The sequence below is a fragment of the Rhinolophus ferrumequinum genome, chromosome 22 (assembly GCF_004115265.2).
Source record: "Rhinolophus ferrumequinum isolate MPI-CBG mRhiFer1 chromosome 22, mRhiFer1_v1.p, whole genome shotgun sequence".
Classification (NCBI taxonomy): Eukaryota; Metazoa; Chordata; class Mammalia; order Chiroptera; family Rhinolophidae; genus Rhinolophus; species Rhinolophus ferrumequinum.
Window position 1 is genome coordinate 39,573,112 of NC_046305.1, and position 20,586 is coordinate 39,593,697.

Sequence of the window (20,586 nt, forward strand, 5' to 3'; positions counted from 1 at the left end):
AATATAGTCGATAATATCATGATAACTATGTACAGTGTCAGATGGGTAATAGATTTATTGGGGTGATAGATGGGAGGAGGTTTGGGGAACAGGGTGAAAAAGGTGAAGGCATTAATAGGTACAAATTGGTAGTAGCAAAATAGTCATGAGGATGTAAAGTAAAGCATAGGGAATATAGTCAATAATATGGTAATAACTATGTTAGTGCCAGGTGGGTACTAGACTAGTCTGGAGGATCACTTCTTAAATTATATAAATGTCCAACCACTATGCTGTACACCTGAAGTTAATATAAAATAATATTGAATGTCAACTGTTATTGAAAAAATTAAAAAGGGGAGGGAAAATTGAAAGGGAATAAAAGGTTTAAATGTCCAGGTATAAAATGAATAAGTCATGGGGATGTAATGTAGAGCAGCATAGGAAATACAGTCAATAATATTGTGATAGCATAGTACAGTGTCAAATGGTTGCTGGACTTATGGTGATCACTTCTTTAGTTGCATAAATGTTGAATAACTGTTGTGTACACCTGAAACTAATATAATATTGTATTAGCTGTATTTTAATAAAAATCTTTAAAAAAAAACAAAGAAGAAACTAGTAAATATCAAAATGCAGAATTTTCTTTAGGCAAACAGTCAACACAGAAGCAACCAAGGAAGAAAAGAAAACTGAGAAACTAAGGACAGAACTCTAACAAATGGTACCATAAATGGGACAAAGGCAGACAGGAAAAGAATGATCCAATGAATGAGATAAAATCATGAACAAAAATAATCTGAAGAAACAGAGAATTTATTGAAATAGCAATAAAATGTATGGGATAAGAACAAAGGTTAATGACCACATTGTGAGATAGAGGTGATGAGCAGAGAGAAAAGGGGAGAACAAGAGAGACTATCCAAATCACCTTGGGTTGGTAAATTCTGACTCCCTGGGAGAGAAAGAATTAATGATATGAACAATTTCTGCTTGAAAAGGCTTTCATGTATCTAATTTTTGCATGCTGAATACAAACGATTGATACATTTATTTCATAAGTCTACCCAGATTGGTAATAACACACGTTCCCAACAATTAGATCATTACAGTGATGCCTGGGAAGACTCTCTTACTGATATTCTACCTTACTTAGTGGTACTTGTTCTGTTGGTGGTACTTCATACTTTAGGACCTTCACCAGGGATATCGATTTCTGTGTATGTGTACTGTGATATTGTGATTTATAATATATATATTATATATTAGTATATATTGTGTATATATATGTATGTATATATATATATACATATATATATACATATATATATATATATATATATATATATATATATATATATATATATATAGGACCTTTGTCCCCATTTCTGGCATGAGGCTACTAAAGCCCTTGGAATTTCCTAACTGATGAGATAGATAACGATGGCTTTCATTATTCATAATAAGCCCCTTTCAATCATACCTGTGTTTATGTTCATGTTAATCAGGTAACTTTTAGAAAGCCCCTAGATAACTTAAGGATGGAGGCTGGTTGCCAAAGGAACCAACCAGGATTAGAGGGTTGGAAATTCCAGCTCACATCTGGAACTTTGATCTTCAGGAAGAGAGAGGGTCTGGATATTGAGTTCAATTACCAACGCCCAATGATTTAATCAATTATGCCTATGTAATGAGGCCTCCACAAAAATCCAAAAGGATGGGGGTCAGAGAGCTTCTGGGCTGGTGATCACATGGAGATGTGGGGAGAGTGGCACCCAGAGAGCATGGAAGCTCTACGCACCTTCCCACCTACCTTGCCCTGTGCATCTCTTCCATCTGGCTGCTCCTGAGTTATCTTATTTTATAATAAGCAAGTAATCTAGTAAACAAACTATTTTCCTGAATTCTGTGAGCCACTCTAGTAAATTAATTGAACCTAAAGAGGGGGTTCTGGAAATCTCAGATTTGTATTTTGTCAGTCAGAAACACAGGTGACAACCTGGTCTTTCGATTGGCATCTGAAATGAGGAGCAGTCTTGTGGGACTGAGTCCTTAACCTGTAGGATTTGTCTCTATCTTCAGGGAGATAGTGTTAGAATTGAATTAAATTGTAGCATACCCAGGTAACGTCCGGAGAATCTGAGAATTGTTTGGTGTTGGCTAACCTACCACACATTTGGTGATCAGAAGTGACAAAAGTGAAGTAGAGTATTGAGTGTAGAGGAGATACGGAGGAATATTTTTTTTTTTTTTAGAATGATGATAATTTTTAACAGTATGGTTTTATGAAAATAAGTATGCTATATAAAAAATTATATATGTAGCTTTTGAACAAACATAAGACTTCAAAGAAATTCATGCATAATCCGACATTCGTTGGATCAAACCTCCTCCCTCCATGGTGTACTTTAGAAGAAAAGGTGTAGAAGTCTTCACTGGTCTGCTTACTGAATGAGGAAAGGGAATATGATAATACCACAGAAGTTGTACAAAATAATTAATATTCCCTTAATTTTTATAATATGGACATACAATAGGTCATTAAAAGCTGAAGATAAAATCAAAATTCCTTCATTCTTATCAGTTGTTGAATGGTACTAATAACTGACAGCAAAATTAACTGGTTTTAGTTGCAGCATCGTTTTTTATCCATGACCTCACCTCCAAGAAAATCCTCCTGTACCGTTCAAAATATCTATACAAACTGAGAACAAGAAAACTGCTATAGTCTGAATGTTTGCATCTCTTCAAAGTTCATGTTAAAAACCTAATGCTCAATGTGATAGTATTAACAGGTGAGGCCTTTGGGGGGTGATTAGGTCATAAATGGAATGAGGGCCCTTATGAAAGAGGCCCCAAAGAGCTCTGTTCCCCTTCTCCTTGTGAGGTTTTAGTGAGAGTACAGCTTTCTAGGAGAAAGTGAGCCCTGACCAGATACCTTGATCTCGGACTCCCCAACCTTCAGAACTGTGAGAAATCCATATGTGTTGATTATAAGCTACCCAGCTTATGGTATTTTGTTATGGCAGCCTGAACAGACTAAGACAAAAGCAGAGTGGAAAGGATAGTCACTTTTCCAGGGGGGGAAAAAAAAAAAAGATGGAAGTCTTCAGTGTTGCTAGAGAAGGAAGTCCTGCGTTGATTGTTGCTTTTTGGCAACATTTATGTTTGCAGCCTGGAACAGATGGCTCAGACCTTTCTTGTCCCTTCTAGGTTCCTTCTGTCTCAACTAGAAAGAAAGTTTATTTTGAAGACAAGTGAACTCTTCTAATGGTAATGGATGTTGAGATTCTCATTTGATTAGAATGTAAATAGAGTTTGTGAAGATTGGTGCGTTAGCCAATAATAATACTTAGGAAACAAATTAGGAGTATAAATTGTTGACTAAAAATAACTGCTTCATAGAAACCCAATCCCACAGTAAGGGGGAGTGAGTAAAAGTACAGTTCCTCCTGGGAATAAAGAACTCTCCGAGATGAATTACAACTAATAAAAGAAGAAAGCCACATTCTTAACTGATGAATGGAAATCCCTGAGGAGAAAAGTACTCACTTGTACTTTTCTCCTTTTGTGTGAGACTGATTTCTAAAATGTTAATTTTTATTGTGTGAGCTACTTCTTTTCTGCTCTCCGATTTCTCCGCACAGAGAACATTGTCATGTAATTGTTCTGATTATTTTAACTCAATTTTACTAAGTGCTCCAGTATTTAATCATTTCTTTACATCCTTTAATTGATATATCATTTATGTTACAAGCTATTAAGAAATGTACAAAATATACATTAACCTGAATAAGAAAGAGAACTTATCCTCCCCTGCCCACTCTCATTCACACAAAATGGTTGCTCCCCCCATTAGCTTGACATATCCTGTCTCCCCATTTTATTTTCTCCATGATACTGATCACGCTGACATACCATATCGTATGTGTGGGTAATCTTAATTCTAAGATAAACCCCAGTGAATCACATCCTAGCATAAGGCCCTACTCTTGTATCCAGACAGGACCTGTGACTTTTCTTCTAGACAACAGAGTATGGCAAAGGTAAAGGGATGTCACATCCTTGATTAGGTTATGTTCCATAAGACTTGTTAGCTGACTGGAGCAAGAAATTCTCTTAATGACCTTGAAGAAAGAAGCTACCAGGTTTTGAGAGGCTGTGTGAAAGGACCACATGGCAAGGAACGATGGGGAGATGAAAGCAGCCTCTGGTGTTAGCCAGCCAGAAAATAGACACTTCAGTCCTACAGCTTCAAACGTCCATAGTCTGCCTATAGTCATGTGACCTTGAAAGAGAACACCAGACTCCAGACAGAAATGCAGCCCAGTCCACACCTTGGTTGCAGCCTTGCAGAGGACACAGCTAAGCCATTCCCAGACACTGTGAGATAACAAATGCATGCTGTTGTGAACTGCTAAATTTATGATAACTTTTTACCCAATGGAAAACTAATACACTATGTGATTTCCTTTTCTATACATGTATTGTCTGCCCCCTCTCCTTCCCAACACATTCATTGGCTTGTAAACATCATGAGAACAGGAAGTTTTGTGTTTCAAATTGCTGTTATCTCCAGTACTTAGAAGATTATTTATTGCCTAGTAGTCTTTCCATAAATATATATTAAATGAAATAATATTTTTGGAAAAGTTCCAAGTTTTTATCAGTGAATATATTTTATATCAAAGCTTCTATAAAATAAAATTCAAGATAACATATTTGAAAATGAATGGTTCATCAATTTATAGAGAATTGGATTCCTTCCATCACATGTCTCTATTTTAAATTTTGATTAGAAAAGTTTTATTTAAACAAAAGAAGAACATTTAAAAATTACAAAATCATGCATTGAACTAACATATTAAACACTTATAGAGAGAGTGGGTAACTGTACCACGTATTGGGGAGTACAGAACTGAAGGAGACTCACTTCTGTTCAGCCCAACATAGGAATTAAGCAAGCGACCCAAAATTGCGTAAAAGTAGAAGGAATTCCATAATACTGGAATTAGCAAAGTGCTATGTAAACAAAGAAGGGCAAGAATAGTAATGGAGAGCAGTACTGAGTTTTTGCTGTGCCACACCCTCTCACAAAGCCCTTTGCATGCGTTATACGTGCTTGTCTCCAGTGTTCACAGCTCTGTTCATAGTTGAAGAAAACTGGGTCCAGGCAGTTTAGATAACCAATATATGGTCACACAGGAAGTGACCAAACTGAGATTTAGTCACAAAGCTGCTGATTCTGGAGCCCAAACATAAAATCACTATATACCAATGGATGGCTCTCAAACATTACTGTGAATAAGCATTACTTGTGAATCTGCTGAAAATGAGGATTTCAGGAATCCTTTCTCCAGTGAATCAGTGAATCCAAAAGAGGCTCAGCTATATATATATATATATATATATATATATATATATATATATATATATATATATATATATATATATAGCTTTGTTGTATATATTTATATAAATATATATATATATTTGTTTTTTGGTTTGTTTTTTAAAGAAATTCTCCAATTGATTCTGATTCAGGGCATTCAGGACTATAAGTAACATTTCATTTTACTATAAATTCAGTCTTAAGGAGAAGCGGAAAGAAAGGCTTCAAGAGGTAACATTTGGTAACGTAAACCAGGTAGAAAAGGAGAAGGTGAGAGCCTAGACCAATATCACAATATTAAAAAAAAAAATGTAGATTAAGGCATGCATTGCATGCTGCACAGATTGTTAAGTGAATGTAGTTGAAACACGGTGGGTATGGTGGTGAGCAGGGAGTTAGTAGGAGAGGGAGGCAGAGACCTGACCTCTAGGGGTCTGCTTGCCATCCTATACAGGATTATCACATAGTGATTGAAAGCAACTGGGGACAAAAATACCTGGAGTCAATTCAAAGCACCTCTTTGTAAGTGATTTGAGAATATGGATAATTAACTACTCTGTGACTCAGTTTCCTCCTCTGTAATTGGAGATAGTAATCCTACCTTGTAGACTTGTTTAGATTAAATAATAAAAACAAAGCACTTTGAAGAGTGTGGGGCATATAAGCATACGATAAATGTCAGCTATTAATTTTATGCCGACGTCAGTGTATTGCCCCTGAGTAATTTTTATGTCAAGTCTTGCTCTGGTAGCTTTTTCATGGCTGGATTCAATGGAGGGAAATGCTGAAATCAAGATGACCATGTAGGAGACCATTCAAAGTGTGCCAAGTATATAAAGTCGGACAAGGGATAGAGAAGCAGGGTCGGATTTGAGGAATATTTAGGAGTGAAAGTTAAAGAATTTAGGAATGATTTGTTGGGAGTGAGAGACAGTGAGGATGACTTCTAGAATTCTGACTCATGTGACTGTTGGTTTCACTAGTGCATTCCCCTGACTGTGGCTTGGATGTCTGCACTGTTAGGTTAAGAGAGGAGATACTGTATTCCCCCCCTCCCCACCCCCACTTTCATTAGCTGTCTAATGGGGTTGGTAATTTTCTTTATACTGAAAGCATCGTCATTGCTTCATCTGCTCCAGGGGCACTAACACAGCCAATTTCAGTTTCTTCAAGCTGCCTTGGCCTTGCTTCTGGCTATATCTTGATTTATATCAACATACTTAAAGCCTCATTAATGTCACCCAGGGTAGACTGTCAACTGGAATAAGCTTTCTAGCAAGTTTTCTCCCACCTCCTCTCACTTTCAGGTTCATCAAACAAAGCATATGTTTCTGTCATTGCCAAATTACTGATAGGCACCACAGAAAGTGCATTCTCATTAATTACAGGGCTGTGTCAGAAACACTTTGATACCAAAGCTGGGGAAGGTACCCATTATGCATGCACTAATAGTATGCCTTGTACCTTTCCCCCAAAGCCCAGCTACAAAATGCCAAGCATTTGTCATCATGAAGTGAAATCATTAGAGAATATGGGTGACTTTTGACAAGTGCCTACATGTGAAGAAATTTTAGTGAATAGCAAATCAGGGTAGCATATATTTTGGAGAGAGTGGACCTTACAATTAAATATCATTTTTTAACATATATTGATAAGTAAAAAGTTGCTGACTCTTTATAAGCCTGTAGCCCTTATCCTATAATAACGACTTTTCTCAGTATGCCCTGTGAGTTACCCCTGAAGAATTAGAGAAAACAGGCCACAGGTTTATATATAAACATAAGGAATGTCAGTGGGGTAGAAAGTCAACAATATAGGAACTAACATATATTTTACAAAATTAACCTGTGGCAAGATGAAGGATGGATTTGAGGAATAAAAATTGGAGACACAATGATCGGTTGGGAGATTATTTCTGATAAGAAGGATGGAAACATGAACTAGATCAGTGATGGTAGAGACGAATTTGATGTCAAGAAAGGTAATACAAATACAGTTTACTGCTCTGCTGGAATCCACAGGTATCATTCTCCAACTTAACTTAACATCATCTCCAATGGTTCCCCTTTCAAAAGAATACAATTTAACCTTGTTGATTTCACAACCTTATCTTTGCTCCACGAAATCACCCATCCTCAGCATCACCTCCACCCCATTTAGTCTATGTTTTGCCTCAAAGGATTAAACTTATCATGTCAATTGCACTAACTCATTTAAAAATTCAACAAAAACATTTATCGAGCACCTACTATATGCCATGCCTGCTCCTCCTATGCCCTCTATTCTAGTGATATGACCACTCAACATTAATCAGAGATCTGAAAAGCACATAGCCAAGTAATTGATAAATGTGTTGAGTACCTACCATGTTTCAGGCAACGTTCTAAGTACTGGGAATGTACAAAGTCAATTAAGTTCCCACCAGCAGGAGACTTCCGGTCCAGATAGAAGGAACGCAGCAATAAGCAAAATAAGTATTTCTGTGCCAGATGACTCTCCGTACTGTGAGGGAGTTGAAAGGGTGGATTAAAAGTGAGAGTTTGGGGGAATAAAATTTTAAGTAAGATTATCAGGGAAGACCTTATTGCAAAGCCATGTTAGAGCAAGGCCATGGAGAAGATTAAGACTCAGACCATGCAGACATCCAAGGGAAGATGGGTTCCAGGCAGCAGGAAGTGTGTAGGCAAAGCTCTGCTGGGGGAGCATGTCTAGGGTATTCCAGGAACAGCAAGGAAACGCACTATACTGGTGAAAAATGAGAATGTGAGAGAGATGTAGAAGACGAGGTGACATAGGAAACGTAGATTGTATAGAACTTTGTAAGAATTTTAGGTTTCACTCAGTGCAAGAATTTTGAGAAGAATAACACAACATGGTCTGGACTTCCAAAAAGCACAAAGACCAAAGCCGGGAGGCTGATCAGGAGGCTATTACAATAAACCTGACAAGAGGCAATATCATTGTGGACTAAGTGATCATTGTGCAGGTGGGAAGATTCAGTTCTATTCGAGACAAATTTTTATGGTAGATTTACAGAAAAGATGTACGGTATTATAGAAATAAAGAATTCAAGGAGAACTCAAGTCAAGTTGCCATTTACTGAGATGGGAAAGATATTTGGAGAAGCAGATTTCAGGGAAAAGTCCAAAAGCTGGATTTTAAACTAAGTCTAAGATCCAGTAGAAATCTAAGTGGAGATATTGAGTAGATAATTGGATATAGTCTGTGTTATAGGGAAAGACCCAGCCTGGAGACAGAAATATAGGAGATGTCATTTTTGCTGCCCAATATGGCCACAGCACATGTGGTGATTTCAATTGAATTTTTTTCCAATTTTATTGAGGAATAATGGACATGTATCACTGTATAAGCTTAAGGTGCACAGCATGAGGGTTTGATTTATATATATTGTGAAATGATTACCACAATAGGTTCAGATAACTTCCATCTCAAAAAGTTCTATTGGACAGCACCAAATTGATAGCATTTAAAGACATAAGATAGGATGAAACCCCCAAGAGAGTGACTCTGTTTCTAAGCTTGGAGAGAAAAAGATGTTTGTATTGGGGGTGGGGAGCAGGAGGAGGCAAGATGTGTGTCTTTCTCACAACCCTGTAAATAATTCATTGAAAAATTCTTCTGGTTTTACTCTTCAATATTTAACTAGTTAAACTCCCCTTGTCCCCCGCTGCCTTCACTTTGTATTTCCATCTTCCTTGCCTCTTGTTTGGATGATACAGTAACCTCCTCACTGGTCTTCCAACTTAGGTCTGTGTCCCTTGTATTCATCCTCCACACTCCTAAAATAAATATCCTATTAAGTGGGTCTGCAGTTTAAAGGCTCCCAATAGCTTCATTACAACCTAGAGAGTAAAGTCCAAATACAGTATTATTGCATATAAATCTTCTATAAGTCGCCCCTTCCCTTATTCTTCAGAGGCACATCTCATATTCTCTATCTTTAATCTTATGATCCAATAATAACGAATTCCTAGTAGTCCTCTTTCTAGCCTCTGTTTCTTACTTATCTCCTTCTGGTCTTCTTTTTCTGAGATAAATTTCCACTTTTGACATACTTTTACCCATGTTATAAGGCAGAGCTCAAAGATTGCCTCCTCTAGATTTGGATAAGATGTTCCCTATCTTATAACACTCTGTACTCCTCTCAATCGCAATATTCAACCCCTGTTCCTGGGATGATGTTTATACATCTCCCCAGTGAACTACAGCTCTCAAAGGTCAGTGACTACACATTCTACATTTTTCTATCTGCAAGGTTGACTATACTACCTAGCCCATGGAAAGTAAGCAGTGGCTGCTCTTTGAACTGAAATGAATGTAACAGAAGGAGACTGAACTCCTGGCATATCCATGAACTATTCTCATGGGTTTGCTCATACTACTTCAATGTCATTCTTGTTCCATGAATTGTCTTACCCCTTCTCATCCATCACTATTCAACTTATATTCCATTGTCTCTGTCTAGCATACGTATCCTCATCCAGACAATCTCATCTTTTCTTCAAACAGAAGCCCTTAGCACTATTTGTATATCTCCAACAGAGCCCTTTTCATAATAATAATCATGTCTCTTTGGCTCTTCTGAGTGAGTTTTATGGACAGAGAGAGGGTGTGATTCATTTCTTACATCTTGAGCCTTTTGTACCATTTGGCACGTAATAAACATCAGTATGTGCTTGTTGAGTAAATCTTTTAATTATCATATTGATTTACTAAGAACTCCTAAAGAGGATAATGTTACATAAACCATTTGATTACAAAAAAAAAAAAGTTGTCATTAAAAGTACAAATGAATGTAAGTGATTTTAATAAATGATTAAATCTAGGATGATCTTTGAAATTAATCTAATTTTGCAGGTGAAAAAACTAATGCCAAGAGAGTTAAAATTGGTTTTTGAGACAAATCTTTTGAAAGATTTCACATACCTTGGCCATCACGCACCTACTGCTGCCCCACTCTGCATTCTATTGCTTTGCTTCTCCCCAGTTCGACCGTATCTAGCTTTTTGCCCCATCCTCTCAACGGTGCAACACTTACATGGACATTTGGTATGATGAACAAACATAAATACATATATTTTCCCAGCTATGTATCACAGTGGCATTTTGATTATAAGGTCAAGATTTCTGTCTGAGTAGAAACAAAATCTAGTACGATATTTAGTTTAGAAATATTGTGAATTACAAGTCCAAACCCTTTCTCTTCATAGGAGTCTAAAACCATACTGTACTTATTCAATAAAAACAAATGGAATGATCAGGTTTCTTGCAATATATTGTTTCAGGCCAGAACAAGGCTTGGAGACAGCTGGAAGTACTTCTGTCTCCTGAATGTGCAGTGAGACCAACAACGGCTATACAGAAAGGCTGAGCTTCTGAATACCCATTTTCTCACAGACAGGTTAATTGAATGAGAGTTGAGTTTTCTACCGGTAAGGCAAAAACAATCCATAGACATAATCTCCACTGTTTAATCAGACATTCACGTGCGTGCGCGTGTGCACAAACACACACACACACACACACACACACATACACACACACACACAGTGGATATTGTGCAGAAATAAATTATAGTAATTTCCCCCCAAGAAACTACCAGAAGACATGTGCAGTCATATTGAGAACATTAAGATAATTAATAATGAGCATTTACCACGAGTGAAACTGAGCTAAATACTATTTTCCAATTAAAAACATTTGAACAAATAGCAAAACACTTGTAAATGATCTAGAAGCTTAACCTTCAAAATATGCATTTGTCCTTTTCTTAGAAAGCAAGGAAGCACATTTTTAAGAAACAGTCTCTAAATTCATTAAAGGAATGACACTTGGCCATAATTCTAAATTAAAATTATTAAGACTTTTTATGGTTTCCATAGAAACCTAATTATACTATGCTTTCTCCTCCTCCTCCTCCTTATTCTTTTGGCTTTAGGATACCTTTACTCCAAGATTTTAGTCTCAAATAACTTTGTTTCAATACATTTTTCTCTTATTAAAAATGTCATTTTAAACTAATTTTCTATTTTTCCATATATGTATAATGAGCATGAACAAGAAATTTATAAGAAACTCCCAGGATCTTGTTTCCTCCGGGATTGTGTAGTATCAAGTAGAAAAGGATCTGAAAATGATAGGTATTATAGGATTATCTAGTCAAATCCAGTGCTCCAAACAGTACAGATTGGTTGCCCTGCATTAACATATCACAAAACTTGGTCCCAGTTCAAAGGATAGGCTCAGTTCAAAGTTCAAGGTTGCATTTACTGTGGTTTATTCCCAGAGCAACAAATGTGTGTTGCAATTAGATAAGGAAGAATTAGATAAGGAAGCAGAGGAGTGGACACAGCTTCCCAGGGCCTCTCTGTGTTCCTCTCAACCATGTCCTCAACTTCAGAGTTCTCAAAGTCTAAGTGGAGAGGGAAGTCCTCTGGGTCCAAGGATCATGGGAGGGTGGGCGCTCTGTCTTTGATATGGCGTCACCTCAGCGCAGAGCATCGCTCCTACTGTTCTTCTACTTAGGAAACGAGTCACAAGGCCTGATTCCCAAGATGTGGTTCTTGCAACTCTTTTCTTACTGGTGTAGGGATTATGTTGCCTTCCCTGTGTGTACCTGACTTGCAGGTCCTGCATGTTTTTTATTTATTTATTTATTTATTTATTTATTTATTTATTTATTTATTTATTTATTTATTTATTTGTATTTATAGACAGGGACTTCCCAGAGAAGGCCACTCATAGACTACCCTATGACCCACAGAAGAAAATTGTACTTGTATTCTTACAGGAAAATGAATCAGAGCAGCCGTATTATCAGTGGTATAAAGTCCTTTATTACCTCAGTTCTGCTCCTATAGAGAGATGACATGGGGTGAAAAACAAAAAAAATCCAGTTCCCATGTTCTCAATATGATTTATATAAAGGGATGAAGTTTTGAAGTAATTTTTTTTAATTAAGCCAGTCTTTGGAGACTGCCAAAAATCCCAATTAGTGCCAAATATTATAACATTTCTATTTTAAAGCAAAGTTTATTTTACAATAACCCAGTGTATATATGCTTTATATTATCTAGTTGAAAGAAAACTACAAAAAAAAAAAGGAGCTGAATTAATATTCCTGCAAACGATTTTGGAGTCCACCCCATGAATTATTTAAAAACTTGTAATTGGCTATTATATATTTCCAAGGAATATTTTAAATTAAAAAAAAAATGTTCTTGCTCCAGATGCTATATTGTAAATAATATGACAGTTACTTCAACATATTTTCCCTTGTCAAAAGAAAAGAAAGAATTATATATAAATCTCCTTTAAGATCCTCTGCCTGGTAAAATGTTCTGAGTGGCTAGGGACTCAATTTATCCAGAAGAACTATTATCAATATTGAAGGACTGGGGATTCGTCCCAGATTCTCAAAAATTGATAGATTGAACCAGCTGTGTAACCAAAAGCACAAAAACTCTTCAACATAGCCAGCTTTCCCCACCTATAAAGATTGCTTTCCCCATTGTCCCTGAAACACAGGCTGGTCACTTGAACTCTGCACTATTTTTTCATGTTGTTTCATCATTTTTATTCTCAAGGACACTACAGAGTGATAAATGTTATAACGGATGTAAAAACAGGGTATAATGGGAACATACAGGTGATGTTTCCAGCTCAGATTGTCAAAGAAACAATCTGAGGGAAAAATAGTATTTAGCCTGGCAAAGCATCGTTGATGGACATTTTAGAAAGAGGAAGAATTACATGAAAAAGAATAAAGAGTTGATATTTTATAGAAGAGAAGATAAGAAATGTTGGCTAGCATTAGGTTCTGGAGGGTATTATGTGGTTTATCAAGCCTGGACTTCATCCAGAACATTGGAATGAATCAAAGAAGGATTTAAAAAGAGGAGAGAAAATGAACACAATTACATTTCAAAAAAAGAACTCTGGAAGCAATGTGGAGATTTGATTCAATCAAAGTAAGACTAAAGACTTAACTTAGTTTAAAACAAACTAAAATGCATTTCCTCCCTAGGGAGAAATTAGAAGTGATTGAATTAAGGCAACGGCTTTGAAAATAGTGACAGGATGGATCCCAGAAAAGTCAACCAGATTGTTGACTAACATGATGGGTAAGGTAATAAAAAATAAGAAATTCAGAATTATTCTCAAGTCTTTGCCTTGAAAAACTATAGGGATGATACCAGTATTCACAGAGACATAGACTTAAGGAACCAGAAGTTGTGTTTTTTTTTGGGGGGGGGTGGATGATGAGTTTAAGTAAATTATGGGTTATGAAATAATACTAAAATTAATAATATAGACTAACAGGTATTACTATAATCTATTTTTATCTTTATCTCATTTTCTTCTCACAAAAACCTCTGCAAGATGATGATGATGGTGATGATTCCATGTTACAACTAAGAAAATTTAAAAAAAACTAAGTAATCTTTTCAAGGTTACCCAGATAGTTAAATTCCATGCCCAATAAACTATTGGATATACATGGTTAAAGCGCTGAAGAGAGCATTCAGGCAGACATTTACGTGTAGAACTTGCTAGCTCTGTAGTTGAAGCCATTGAAGTAGACATATTCACCCAGTTGTAATGTGTAGAGTGAGAAGAGAGGAACAGAGACAAATCTCTAGAATAAACCTCCCAGGTTTATATAGTCTCCCAGGAACAGATTGAATAAGCAAAACATGAAAAGGCAAGAAGTCTAGGTAGGAAACATTATTAAGAACCTGTGGGGACAGAGCCCCAAAAAGCAGTTTCCAGGCTCTCGGCCTCACATAGAAAGGTGCTGGCTCAGGTAGTAAATGGCCATCGACTGTGATCAAATGGCCATCAGCTGTGGCTAGTTGGCCGTCAGCTGTAACCAGTGAGCCATTGGGCACGAATATAACTGTCGTGGCTAGGCTAGCAGAACATGGGGGCTAGCAAGAAGATGGTGGCTGAGCCTGCAAGCGGCGCAGTGAGGGTTGAGAATTGTGTGGCTCCTGTGTCCTGTTTCTCCAACCCAGCCGCCAGCGAGAGTATAGTGGTGTGACTCCCCTACCTATGGCTCCGTGGGTGTTCCTTTTTGGCCTCACCATGTCCTGCGTTCTTATGTGGGGAGCGCAGGCCGTCCTGCATGACACATGGCGAAGTCGGCAGGATCCTCCGCAGGACAAATGGTGCAGCGAGCAGGGTCCCCCACATGACACAACCTCAAAAGAGACTATAGGTGTATATGAGGTCGGATATTTAAGCTTGCGAACTCATCCTAGAAAACCTGCTGCAAAACTCATTGCTGAATATCACTATGGTCACCTTCGAAGTACTTCCCTCAGAAAGTTATGCACTGATGCCAGAGCCTCGTCAACCCTTCCAAGCAATTTTGGAACTCTTGTTCTGGAATGGCCATCAGAGCTGTCGTCATACTACCCTTGATGTCCTGAATGTTATCAAAATGTCTTCTTTTCAATATTTCCTTTATCTTTGGGTAAAGAAAGAAGTCATTGGGGGCCAGATCAGGTGAGTAGGGAGGGTGTTCCAATACAGTTATTTGTTTACTGGCTAAAAACTCCCTCACAGACAGTGCCGTGTGAGCTGGTGCATTGTCGTGATGCAAGAGCCATGAATTGTTGGCACAAATTTCAGGTCCTCTAACTTTCTCACGCAGCCCTTTCAGCACTTCCAAACAGTAAACTTAGTTAACTGTTTGTCCAGTTGGTACAGATTCTAATGAATAATCCCTCTAATATATAAAAAAGTTAGCAACATTGTTGCAACAAGTTTGCAGACTTAATTGTCAGAACTTGTATAAGGATTGCTGAGCCATTTTTAAAGAGACCATATGAAATTAGACAGCATAATAGATAGAGCAAGCCCATATAGATTAGTCTTTCTCCTTTTCTTTATAGAGTTTATTTTCTTGGTGCAGTTTCACGTGCACAGCAAAACTGAATGGAAGGTATAGAGATTTCCCATATACCCCATCCCATATTGGAATTTTAACATGTTGAAATAAGTGTTTTCTAAAATCACTGAACAACTATGACTGGGTAATATTTTACAAATAAAAAGAAATAAGGAATACAAAGGGCAAGTAATGTAATTTCTAACTAAAATTCCTTAGAAAGAAAATTCAGGGTTCAATTCTTGAAAGTGATAGGGTTTTGTTTAGGTTTGCTTTGTTTTGTTTTTGGGTTTGTTAGTTTGATGATGAGCTGAAGTGGAATGCTGAAAAAGTTCAATGAAATCTAGGAGATTAAAGAACTGAGAGGCCACGACATTAGTCAAATTATTAGTATGATTTTTGAAGTCATAAAAAACTAACCACGTAGAAGATTCATATATTTGCATACTAGTGCTTCAATGAAGTTATGGTGTAGTTCTTGGATGAGCGCTGAGAACAGAAACAAAGGCTGGGGAAGGGAGTGGAACAGACTTCTGAATGACAGCAGCTAACTAAACAAAACAATAAACCTGGCAAGGAAGCAGGAAAAATGCCACCTGCTTCTTGCATTCAGCCTTCAGGAGGTAGCATCTCTACCCCTACGAGAAAAGTTTAAAAGAAAAAAGTGTCAACTGGTTTGTTATAGTTTAATAAAGACTGTGATGGCTGAAGTTGTATTTGGAGAATTTCTGCTACCATCTCATTAGATATTTTTCTGAGCTGCTTTTCGGTTTCAAAGGTGAGTTTTAATGAATTTTTACATCCCACATCCAACACAGACAGGAAAGCCGTATGTTGATAAACTTACTGACACTCAATCTGCTTATCATTGTTTCCCTTCAAACCCCAAATTGCATATAAACAGAAAAACTAATCAACTGAAGCAGAAACACAGTATCAATTAGGTTGATGCCTGGGAACTGAAAAAAGAGCAAGCAAAATTAATTCCAATCAGTTTGGAAATAAAAAATAAAAAATGTGTAATAACTTGAGATGATTATGCCAGAAAATAGTTGTGATTCGGCAAATAATTTCTATATATGTTTTAAATCCTTCAAAATAGTATTCACATATGTATCTTGTTATCATTTTAAAATTATGTTTAGAATCACTGTTAAGATAGTTTAGACTATGAGACAGGAAATTGAGTTTTTCAAATATACATCTATTTCTCTTTTGTGGCTGCAATCACATGTTGAAAATATTTAAAAACTTAAAACAATTAAGAATAAACGTTTATTGAGCATTTATTAGGTACTTTATGTAATTTACATACCTTTTTAAGTAATCATTATAGTAGTCATTCACAGCATGATGGATTTCACTGTGTTAAAGGACCTGCAGGTATCTCAGTGATGGCAGGTTCTCCGAATTACCTTCAAAAGTGCCCTATGGGAAAAGAGTAGATTTAAATGCTTAGCAAGCTGAGAGAGAACTAACCTTTGATCATCTGGATAGAACCAGGGAAGTAAGATTCATGAGGAGCTACAAACCACCAGGTAGGTGAGAGAGGAGAAATAGAAGCACAGATTCTAGATAAGGAAAACAGGGAGAAAATGACCATGTCTTACTCTGCCTGGTCACCAGCCTTGCAACAGGGCCAAGACATGGTGTGAAGAAGCCTTGAATGAAATTGGAAATTTTGATTATTTCCTGGGACTGAAAATATTAATTACAATTGATTTGTTTTACCAGAATTTATTTTTTAAGAGAGTCCAGAAAATTATTGTGATATTTCTTAAATTGCATCTCATGAATATAGGGGTGCCAACAAAGTGGGCTTGCAAAGACATTAAAATGAAAGATTGTAGTTGTTTTCTGATTTTAACCTGTCTCTTTAGTCCAGCATAACAGTTATATCTATGTGTATATGTTAAATCCATTTACTTATTACAGTATTCAAAGCCTATAAAAATGACCCTGCTTACTGCCCCCACTTCATGAAGTCTCCAAAGTATTCTCTTCTATAACTTAGATGTATGCGCAACTCCTAGATGCCAGGCAATTTTATGAGTCTGTGCTATGTCCAAGTGGTTATTCTAATGAAAGTTTCCATACCACGTTGCTAAAATGTAACTTTCAAAAAAATTAAAAACATGACTGTCATGCAAATGTAAAAGGAACAACTGAGAAAAGATTTTATGTAATTCATAAATTAATGACAAAATAAGTAAGACATCAAACCATTTGAAAGGGAACAGGAAGAAAAGATATAGGAGAGGACTGACAATCAGGTTCGCAAACTTGTTGCAAAGATGTTGCTAACCTTTCTTGATATCAGAGGGATTATTCATTATGAATTTGTACCAACTGGACAAACAGTTAACCAAGTTTACTAGTTGGAAGTGCTGAAAAGACTGCATGAAAAAGATTAGACGACCTGAACTTTTTGCCAACAATTCATGGCTCTGGCATCACAATGATGCACCAGCTCACACAGCACCCTCTGTGAGAGAGTTTTTAGCCAGGAAATAAATAGTAACTGCATTGGAACACCTTCCCTACTCACCTGATCTGGCCTCCAGCTACTTTTTTATTTACCCAAAGATAAAAGCAATATTGAAAGGAAGTCATTTTGATGACATTCAGGACATCAAGTGTAATAAGACCACAGCTCTGATGGCCATTCTAGAAAAATGTCCATAATTGCTTGGAAGGGTGGACGAGGCACTGGCATTGGTGCATAGCTTCCCAAGGGGAGTACTTCAAAGGTCACTGTAGTGATATTCAGCTATGAGGTATGTAGCACTTTTTCTAGGATAAATTTGAGAACTTAATTGTCAGACCTCATGTATGTGAAATATAAAATACGGTCATTCTGCCCCCCCCCCCCACACACACACTATTAAATTAGTAAAGCTGAAATAAATTTACATATATTCAGGACTAGTTACTATCCTATTGAGCATTTATTAGGGCAATAAAATGCAATATTCACGGTTATCACATTTGTGAATAGAAATCAATTGAATCTTCACTAGAAAAAAATAATTTTCAATTCTATGAATATAAATCATTCATGTGATTCAGTTTTCTAAATGTTAACTATTACTCCTTCAGAGTTGCAAATAGCCTAGTCAACAGGAAATCAACAAAAGGTACACAGCCCTGACTCACTAAATATCACTCAACAGTCTCCTGAAAGGATAATATTTGCATGGCTTGGACAATTTTTTCCAAAACCATTAATTTCCTGGTAATCACTCGCTTATCTTTCAAACTTTAGTCCAATTGCCATCTCCTCTACAAAAATGATTTGAATGCCTCTGGGAAAACTCTTGGTCTCATTCTACCTTCAGTGGTTCCTCTGCTATATCACCTACATCATACTTAAGATGGAGAGGGTAGTCATTTCGCTTGTCTTGTCACTCTCTTCAGTGACTAATAGTATTCCTGGCATATAGAACTATAGTCAAGTTGCTCTGTAACTGAAATGTCCTGGTTTGAACCCTGGCTCCATAGTTTAGTAGCTGTATAATCTCAGTCAATTTACTTAACCGGTCGGAGTTTTATTGATCTCATCTTTTAAATGAGAATAATATGTAACACAAAGTTTTATTGTGAGGAGTAAATGAGGTAAAATATATAAAACATTTATTATAATAGAGCCTCTCAATAAATAATATAGCAATGGTAGTAAAGATATCAAGAACCTAGAAAATGGTAGAAGGAAATGAAATTTAGTTATACAAGGTTAAACTCATGAACTCTGAGAATTTCTCAGAATGTGTGTTCTATGTGTGACTTGGTATATTTCACTAGACCATGGGAAGATCCTTAAATCTAAGTGAAAATGTCAGTTTCGAGTCCTCCTGAAAGCAGACAGTGAAAAAGTAGAATCATTTACTTTCTTAAATTGCTAATTGCTTTAGCAAATTATGTTAATTATAATAATTCACAAAACAATTGAAGTTTCTTTAAAAATTTAGCACCTAAAGAATTTTCTACGTTTCTTTGTTTGTTCTTTTAGTTTATAAACTACGCAATATAAATTTCCTGGAATTGTATAATTTTCAGAACCTCCTACCCAGATTATTAACATTTCAGAAGAAAAAATTCATAAATATTTTATAGTTACCTTTATGAAAACACAGTTTAGTCAGTGATAATTTTTTATGTTAATGACTGGATAAAAACCACAATTCTACACACAAGGAATGATGTAGGACAAGTTAGAGAAGGTAATGGTTTCCAGCAGGGTACTTACACTCATCTGAGTGTTCCCACAAAGAAAACAGCATTATTTGAGCCAGAAAACCTGCTGTATTATTTGCTTCCAAACTGTCAGCCTGCTCATTTTGGAGGGATAATGAACAAAATATTAAGCGTGTTTTAAAGACAGACACATGGAAGCCTGAAACATGACAACAGATCACCTGAATTCTTCGTGGAGGTTTGTTTCCAACCTACCATAATAACCACCACCAAAGCAAGTGAAAAAATAACATCAGTATGTTCTAAAAGGAGGTGTACCACTTTCACACAGTAGTTCGATTCCAGAAATGTGGTATATAAACTAAAAACAACAAAAGAACAAGACAAACAAATGAGAAACAAAAACTCATGGACACAGACAATAGTTTAGTGGTTACCAGAGGATAAGGGAGGAAGGCGGTGGTAGATGAGGGTAAAAGGAATCAAATATACGGTGATGGAAGAAGAACTGACTCTGAGTCGTGAACACACGATTTAGAGATGATGTATTACAGAATTGTACACCTGAAATCTATGTAACTTTACTAACAATTGTCACCCCAATAAACTTTAATTAAAAAAAAAAGATTTTTCTAAGTTGTTGTAAATTGAGTCATATTTTAAAAGCACTGGAAGGACCAACGATCCAAAGGAATTCATAGTTCAGTGTTTTTATGATGCAAACGTTCAATGTCTTTCCCCTCTTTTTCTAACTCATGAACTTATATTTTCATAGTACAGAACCATGAATTGGCTGATCAGGTTATTTGTTCGGAATATTCTACATTGTGATACCACATTTCGGAATGCCACTATCTAACTATGTGCTGTGTTGTCTTGCATAATAAATATCTAACACATTGAATGCTTGCTTCGTGCTAGACAGCATACACTGTGCTTTATATGGATTACCTCATGTGATCTCACAACACACAATGAGGTGAATCTTTTATTATCTTGATTTTACAGAAAAAAATAAACAGAGATGAGGTCATTTGCCTAAATGAAAAGATGGAGCCTGAACTATATATAGTCAGTGTGATACCAAAGCTAAAGTTCTTCA